This window comes from Lissotriton vulgaris, unplaced genomic scaffold (genome assembly GCF_964263255.1).
Source record: "Lissotriton vulgaris unplaced genomic scaffold, aLisVul1.2 SCAFFOLD_2833, whole genome shotgun sequence".
In the NCBI taxonomy this organism is placed as follows: Eukaryota; Metazoa; Chordata; class Amphibia; order Caudata; family Salamandridae; genus Lissotriton; species Lissotriton vulgaris.
The window spans coordinates 218,604-227,474 of record NW_028249821.1 but is presented as its reverse complement, the minus strand read 5'-3'; the positions used below and the strand labels follow the sequence as shown (position 1 = coordinate 227,474).

General features: G+C 43.1%; 1 pseudogene; it reads right to left on the bottom strand.

Annotated features, from left to right (window-relative positions):
- Window positions 1-2,319: 2,319 nt before the first annotated feature.
- Window positions 2,320-3,106, bottom strand: LOC147663480 (ubiquitin-like protein 3 pseudogene; annotated as a pseudogene).
- Between the last annotated feature and the right edge of the window lie 5,765 nt (window positions 3,107-8,871).

Sequence of the window (8,871 nt, the reverse complement as noted above, 5' to 3'; positions counted from 1 at the left end):
CGATAACATCTCTTAAATTTGTGGGGACTACGTCTTCTGATGCCCCACTGCACAATAACTCCCTCTTGTAAGTTTTTGACCCCCTTTCAGAAACTATGACTCAGACTTTTCTCTTTCTCTGCCAAACAAGGTCAGGGTCTCCTTTGGATCCCTGTCCCCCTAAGTTTCTTCACCTAGTGCCTGATATGATGGCTAATCATTTGAGAGACATCTTTAACAAGAAGTTTATGGAAGGACATTTACCCAAAGAATGGAAGAAGGCTTCAATTCTTCCTCTGCTAAAGAAGAATTTGGACTGCAAAGACCCTAACAATTATAGGCCAATTCCATGGCTCCTCGTTTCCACAAAATTGTAGAGAGACATTAATACTGAATTCTCTTTGTTCATCAAGAACAATGATCTCCTAGATGCTACACAATATGGCTTCAGAATCCAGCACAGTGCTGAGTTAGCTCTGATTACCATCTCTGAGGAATCAGGCAAACTCAGGATAAGGGCAGCAAGGCTGCTTTGATTTTTTTAGACCTCTCTGCAGCATTCAACACTGTTAATCACAGTCTTCTTATTGACCCTCTAGTCGCCTCGGGCATTAGGAGCAAGGTGCTTAAACTTTCTTAAATCTTTTCTATCAGATAGAGTGAAGTTCGTGGAGCTAAATGGCTTTATGTCTACTTCCTTTTCTCTTCCCTTTGGGGTTCCACAGGAGTCTTCTCTGAGCCCAACACTTTTCAATCTATATGTAGCCCCCTTGGCCAACTTTTTTATTTAAAATTTTTCTTTATTAGTAATAAGCAAATCAGGAATGTACACACATTATTATAACAAGCATTTACAATGCAACGGTTTCGCCTTTGGAAAAGTTAGAGTTATTGGCAATGTAAATGACAATGCCATTTATTTATCTGTTTTCAAAACCAACACATAAATACAAATTTTGTCATTTACAATGCCAATAGCTCAAACTTTTCCAAAGGCGAAACCGTTGCATTGTAAATGCTTGTTTATGCTTCCGTTTGAGCACACACGCTGGTGCTCGCCGACAATTGCACCTTGCACAACCCTGTATACACTGCAGGCCAAGCTTCAATGGAAGCGTAACGCATCCATATTTACAAAGCTCTGAGGCGTTCCCAGTGTGGTGTGTGACTCTGAGCTGTACACTTCTTTTTTTTTTTCAGGGTGTGGACGCTTTTATTAAGTTTACAGAACACAATGTCAGCTTAGGACTTTGAGTTTATCTAAAAGGTTACAGCTTTTAATATGTGCGATAATTCTATTATGCCATAGGCCAATCTATTTTAAGAACTATAGTTATGCATTTCATAGGATTTTATTAAATATATTCTACACATCTGTAATTTCAACCAGGAAGGATGCTTCCCCGGTTAAGAAAATATAAAAATTTAATATTTTTACAGGTTTAGATGAAACTATGTCATGCTTTAGTGCTGTGCAAATTTCTTGAGCATATTTCTCAAATTACGTGTAAGAAATCAAGGATGGGGTGGTTGTTTAAGTATGCTCGCCATTTTTAAAAAATCAGCTTCCGGTTTTAATACAGTTGCAAGCACTAATACAAATGCAGGTTACATAAAGAAACCGAAGTAGAACCGCAGAAGTCCGTTGAAAGAAGCATGACATGGGATACGAGGGTACAGATGACAGGAGGAAGTACAGAAAAACACCAATTCTTGATATTAAGTTCAAATACAGAACCTTGATAAGTAAAGGAGGTCTTCTAATATACAAGCACAATAATAAAAGCCCGAGAGCTACAGGAAATGACCCCTCCCATATTAAGGCTTGGAAAAAGCACTCTCCGCAGGTTTGTGCTATGAACATGCACCGCGACTGATGGCGGAATGAGGAGTGCCCCAAATCACGGATAGAAGAAATTCAGATTCAACAGCCCCCCTCTGCAGAGTGCTTTTAAACGACAGGCACATTTCGTTTTCTGTTCATCCAGGGGATTAGATACCGCAGTGTCATTCTCATGTTTACTTAGCATTCTATGCAGGGACGGCCAGCCCGGCTGAAATAGTACAAGATTCACTTTGCTTTATAGTTTCTCTTTCGGATGGCTGCTAATGAGCTCCTTTTAATTACGGAATAGTTCAGCGCTCCAGTGTAGAATAACACATCATATATAATTCATGGCCGGCTTGTACAGACTTCTGGTGATGAGAAAGGCGGTGTTAACCAATTAGTTTAGTACAAACTGCATCTAGAAAGCCGGGACTGGTTAATTCTGGTTCCTGGAGAAGCCTGGTGCCGCCCACGGCTTCTGCTGTGGATGAGATTTCCTTGTTTCCCGGAGACACTGATTGCAGCCGATCAATAACTGGTGCACTACGCGATTATTCACCACAAGCAAAACAAACGGGAAGGAAGGCAGGGCGAGAGGGTTCCTCCCCTCTCGCCCTGGGTCTAGAAAAGAGAATGACGTGTGATATCCCAGGTCCATGGCGTCACAGACAGGCCCGTCCGTCGTCCGGTGCGTCTCTGAAGCAATGTAGGGGCTCTTCTAATCCAGCAGCATGAAAGACAAGACTATATTACACCACACTTAGCAGGCATGCTGCACAGTGCTTACAGGATCACGCAGCAGTTGCTCTCGCCTGTCTTTCGAAGGTTCCTCTAACCTTGAGAGTTCGGTTCTGGCAAAGTCTCTCTCGCCACCAAGTGCATCACTGTGGTTTTTCCCAGAGGCAGCTTTAGTGCTCCTAATTTTACGTTGCCATGTAGAAACCGTCCCTGATATATAAGCCGTAGAATGTTTGGACTGCTGACTTGCTCCTCTTCCCAGTCCATTGGCCAGTTGTCATATACATGCTTAGCAATATCTGCCGCTGAATCATTGGGCGAAAACAGGAATTCTTTTGTCTTCCCACTTACCAAGATAAGACGTAAATTAATCATGTCTGGGGGGACTGAGGCGTTGGACATCTTGATGGCGAGATCCTAGCTAAGAGCTTCGGCTACACGATGACCAGGCGAGTTTCAAAAGAAAAAAAACGCGTCTTTGTTTTTCCTCTTTTATGTGTTACAGAGGTAAAATCCGCGTGTAACGATCTTCAAGGTGGCAGCCGAGAGGTTCCTTTTGTCAGCAGCAGAGCTGTACACTTCAACCACGAGGTTTCTGTGGAGCAAAATGGCACCGAAGCAGACATTCTGACCATTTTATTGAAATACATCATAATGCTGGCTATGTCGGCCTTATTCTCGGGCGAATATCGGCTGCAACAGCTTTTTCTTGGGAGCTGTGATGGGGGGGGGGGGGATGTTTTCAAGAACGACTGACTACGTAATAGTATTGAAAAGCCAGCTTTAATGAAACAGGTGCTTAACCTTAATAACAAACCTTGGCTCTAAATCAAAGTGGTCTCACTATACATCTTTATAACTATCCAAAACAAGTCTGGAACAGAGCAACAGGTTTGGGGGGCGTGTTTGCGTGCTCTCCCCTTCCCATTGGCTGGAAGGTAACATTCCAGCCAATGGGAAGAGGAGAGGGCGGGGCTTAAAAAAAGACCCAGAAACGCCCCCGAATCGCGTTCTCACTGGGAAAGACTGATTGACAACGCTGTCTTCCAATGGCTAGCCTCCATTTATGGAGCTAGCCAATGGAAGAAGGGGCGGATTCAAGTCCCCCATAATGTAAACAATAGCTTTCGCCTGGGCGTAGCCCTGCTTCGCAGTGCTACGGCCAGGTCGAAACCTAAAAACATCAGTGAAATATAATGTTACCCTGCCAGTCGTTTGGTTTCACATTTGTGTCAGACTGACAACACACAAATTCTGGTATCACAAACAGCTTCCAGATTCCATGACTGTATACGTGAAATTGGAAACTGGGTATCTAATAACGGTCTCGAATTAAACTCTGGAAAGACAGAGGTCCTCTTTTTGGTCTCCGAATTGGTAGCCACAGAAAATGGGAGAGTTCCCCTCCCAGTTACCAAGGCAAAAAAAAATTAGGAATCTATTTTGACTACAAACTTCCCTTTAAAGGCCAAGTAAACTTCATAATATCGTCTTGAATTTTCATTTTAAAACCTCTTAGGAAAGTCCTGCCTTTTATCCCTCATAACCTGTCGAGAGTGGTAATTTCCGCACTCATACTGACAAAAATTGACTATTGCAAATGCACTCTTTTTTTATTATCCAGATAAGATTTTTTAACTAACTGCAGGTGTTCAAAAACGCAGCTGCTTGACATCCCAAAACATCAGTCTGCATCTCATGCCTCGCCATTGTTGTACTGGATTCCAGTAAAAAGACTGATTGATTTCAGGTCCCTATGGATTGGTACCTTCAAGGCGCTGCATGGCTTCAGACCTGAATACTTTAAACATAGCTTTCTTTGGTATGTCCCCAACAGACATTTGTGACCTTCATCTGCATTTAATCTTGTGCTTCTCAAAGCCAAAACAGCGACCTTTGGTGGTTAAAACGTTGTAGCTGGCAGAGTCAGGCTTTGGAATTCCTTGCCACTTGCTCTTAAGACGTCAGATCTTCTCTCTTACCGTAAAACCCTACAAACTTGGCTGTTTAATAAGTAAGGTTTCTGAACCTCAGCTCTTTTCCCATTCTCAGTTCCTTTTCTTTTCTACCCTCCATGTTAGAGCACTGGCGCTTAGACACCTTCCCATGTTAGAGCACTGGCGCTTAGACACCTTCCCATGTTAGAGCACTGGCGCTTAGACACCTTCCCGTAGTAGTGCACGTTTACAAATTAAAATTTCATTTAATTTCCTGCTGAACATAGTTGCACACTTGTTTGTGCGAAGCTAGGATTTTTCACAATCACTGACTTCGGTGGTGTAACATTGAGGTCAGCAACTCCACTCTGAAAATTATTCCAGCACCGTTGGTGCAAAGGAGATGAAATGTGTCCCGAAGTCCACTTTTAAAATACACCCTTGAAAGCATTCCCAAGCAAGACTCCGGGTAAAACTTCCGGTATTTGTTACTGTGATTTTACTACTGTACAAAGTCATTTCAAAAATAAATAAAAAAGTGACTATAAACAGTAACTATAAGAGATCATACAAAACCCTCCCACCTGTGAATGGGTTTCACAGAGATTGAGAAATATGGATGTGGCCTACCAAACAAAGCTGGCAACTTTGGATCTGGGGGACCAATTATATGGAGTCTAAAATGCACCACTGGGCCTCGTTTTAATACAAAAATGGACAGGAGGCCTTATCCTGTACTCTACTCCGGAAAGGAAGTTACTAAAATCACTTATGTCAACACAAAGAACGAGTGCCACAATACAATTGTTATTAAAGAGGAATGTAAAAAAAATGTAAAGGATATGTTATTTTGGTAATTCACAGCAATTTGAAAGCATGCCTATTATATTAAAAAAGAAAGAAAATCACCACTCCTCATGTTCGTTAAGTTAGGTGGGCCATGAAAATTGGTCATTCTAAAAATTAGGTTGTGGTTCTATAAAAGTTGGGGAACATTGTTTCACAGTAAGACATTTCAATACATTGGCTTCAAATAATGAAAGGGGGAATGCTTGCGTAACAACCTATTAGGAAATACAAGACCAAGGAGATTGTTGGGATGGAAACGTCCTCTGTATGGAATGCGACATGTACCCCTGCCCTTAGTCTTCAACTGTATTGTTTTCTGGATCCTGAATGCGGATTCTTTTTTTATTGGCAAACACAGATCAGGCATGTCCACCGTGACATGGGCCCGACTCATACGTTACAGTCTTTTTGGACCGGGAGTGGCACCTAGAGCGCTACCTGCATAGTGGTGGAAGGCTATTGCTTTACCAGGAGTTAAGCATCATGAACACAGTGGTGGCAGCATACCGTTTAGTGATCAGTAGTAGATTCAGTGATAGATCACCAGAAAGGGGCCTGGACACATCTCAGGAAGGGAGATGGGGCTGGTAAGAGAATCATAAAGAGTAGGACCAGGGGTCTGTGATTAACACCTCGATGCACATATCACTTTGAATGACATACAGGTTTAAACTCTGGCCACTCAATGCATTATGTTGTGGACAATCAGCTTCGGAGTTGTGTCTGCTATGGACAGACCACTTTCATGAAGGAAGATGAAAACGAAAATTGTCCACTTCAAAAGAAACAGAACACCAACATAAAACTTCAAAGACTCAGCCTTAAATTACATTTGTGATGTGAAAAAGGATTCTAAGATAGGGAGGTTAAGTCCCAAAAAGTTGTCATCTGCCAAGCAGCCAGATGGGCCGTGTGAGGAGGGGAAGCTCTGCAAGACTTCTGCCTGGAACAGGACCAGGACTCAAACCAAAGCCTCCAAGTCTCCCTGCTGGGAGAGAGGACATCACCCAGGGATACCAAAACCACCTGCCCTAGAGCACCATCGACTGCATGCATGCCAAGACCAGTGCGCCCTGTGAGAAAGAGGAGAGCATCGGAGGGAGCAAGGTCCAATGGGGCACCCTGCTGAGAGGGATACCTCAGCGAGGTGAGAGGAGTGTATCTGCACACCGATTGGGTCACTGCTCATGTGCAGGAACAGTCCGGTGACTCCTGTATGCCAGGAGAGGGCCACCATGATCTCAGCCATGTGTAGTGCACTTTGCAGCAGGAACCAGGCCTGCACCGCTGTGCTGCGGTGACCCCGTATGCCAGAAGGGGCCACCGGTAAACTTAATTGGGCCATAGCGTGAGACTTTATTAGGGCGGCCATTCCATAGAGTCTGCGCCCAATAGCAAACTATGCAGCAGCCTTGAATACCAGAACAGGCTGCCAGTATCGCTGTGGCCAACTGTTTGAGCCGTGGCCCGGACAAATGGATTACAGCTGTGACCTGCGGGTCTAGCCCCCCAACTGTACTTTATTGTTTCCCCCTAGAGGATCACAGGATGCCTCATAGGATGTCACATCCTTGCCAGAGCTCCATTCGGGAGCTGAAGAACTATTCCCCTCCCTTTTGCTAGTGGAGAGCAACTTACCTTTCATATCCGTTGCGCGGGAGCAGCTCCTGTCACTGAAAAGCCACTGGCAGTGCTGCTCAACAGGTACAGCCTGCACCACCTGGTGGTGCTGCATCCTTCGCAAGTAACCCAACTTCGCCATATAGGATCCAGACTCTGGAGTGTTCGAGAAGGCCGCACTCGATGCACCACTGACCACGGTCACACTGCCGGAGCAGGTATAAGCTGAATTCACTGCTGATTGTGCTGTGGCACCATAGACACTTTTGACCGAAAATGTAGAGAGTCAAAAGGGAACTCTCGAGATTGGCTTATAGTTTGCATTCCCTGATGCGGCCACCAGTGAATGGGGATAACCCTGAACATGTTACACTAAGGAGGGTAAGACAGTGATGTGCAGAACACCTACCACAGCCTTGACCTCAGGGGGGATTGTGTTGTTGATTCTGAATGTCATATTCCTTTGCATTTGCAGAGTTGAAATAAAATACTACATTTTCTTATAAAAGCAAGTATTGAGCCGGACAAAGATTAATTGTTCACACTCTCTGCACTCTGAGTTATGGATCGTGTTCACTGAACTGTATCTACATCCCCGGGAGAGCCTTGACTGTTTGACCACAGCTACCGCGGACAGTCAAGTGCAGAAGAGGTACTTGGCCCAGTTGAGTAGGATGCAATGTCAGGCCCCGGGACATCAGGAGTAAAAGGTCTCAAACACCATGGTTGGGCCAAGTAGCCCATGCGTGCTCTGTCGTGAACCTCTGAAAGGGGCTATGACAGAGATATACATCACTTGGCATTTATTTTATTTCCATACATTCATTATTTTCCAAGGGAGGGTGCTGCTTTATCTGTTAGTGGCCATGTGTGGAGCTGGACTTACTGGGTTTCTTTTTTTGTGGTAATTTATACTTGAATTTTGGGCAGAAGCACAAGGTAGCACATTTACTCAAAAGCATACAATACTCTAAAGTCTAAGTTGCCATTGTGAATAAGCCTCTTAAGTCTTTGTGTTTACAATGTTACATTTTTCCTCTAGCACTTTATTTATCAGCACACAAAATTTCAATGCCAACACAGCATGATAAAATACTCAATTAGAATCAATAAACTTTATCTGGAAAGTAAAAAACAACCATAAAGTACATACAATAAATATTCCACATAAAAACAGGTACATAAAACGAATGTTAAAAGGCAGCCTTGACTACACCCATATTCAATCTGGCATACAATACTTTTCCTGAGATTAACTGCCTCCCTTGTAAAAGGAGCGACTTTAAAAGATACAAAAGGATCTCCCGATGCAAACAGATAGCTCAGTGTATTTTTATAGTTTCTAATGTTCTGTGCGAGAAAAATTGGATTAGGGTAGTAACTACAAGGATTTTTTTTTAAAGTCACATAACTTAAAGTGCTGAGTGCATTGTTTAGATACGCCTTCACAGGGACAGAGTGTCTTCTCTTGAGAGCTACAATTCATTTTAGGAAAGGTAACGAAGTGATGGACTGTGCCCACTGGTAACCTCTTCAGGACATTACGATGATGTATAATATTTACACAAGACAGATAATATTGGCAGCCCTCCAAGAAGAAGAACAACATATAAAAGACAACAGTGGATTTCCTCAACTCTTCACACATCCTGCGATCATATCTGTATATAAAAAATGATGCCTTAATGAGACTTTTATTAAGAAATAAAACCACAAGTGGATCCCGCAAAACAAGACATTAAATACAGTACTGAAGGTTATATTCACATACGAAAGCCATGGTATATTAGAGGCATTATCCAGATTAAGACAGTCTAAAACAATCAATTAAGTAAAACCTGTTTTAATAAAGGCAAATCCTCCAAGTTTTGCAGTTAAGCCTCCTTGTGGGCAATCAAGGATGAAGCAGAAACAGGAAGA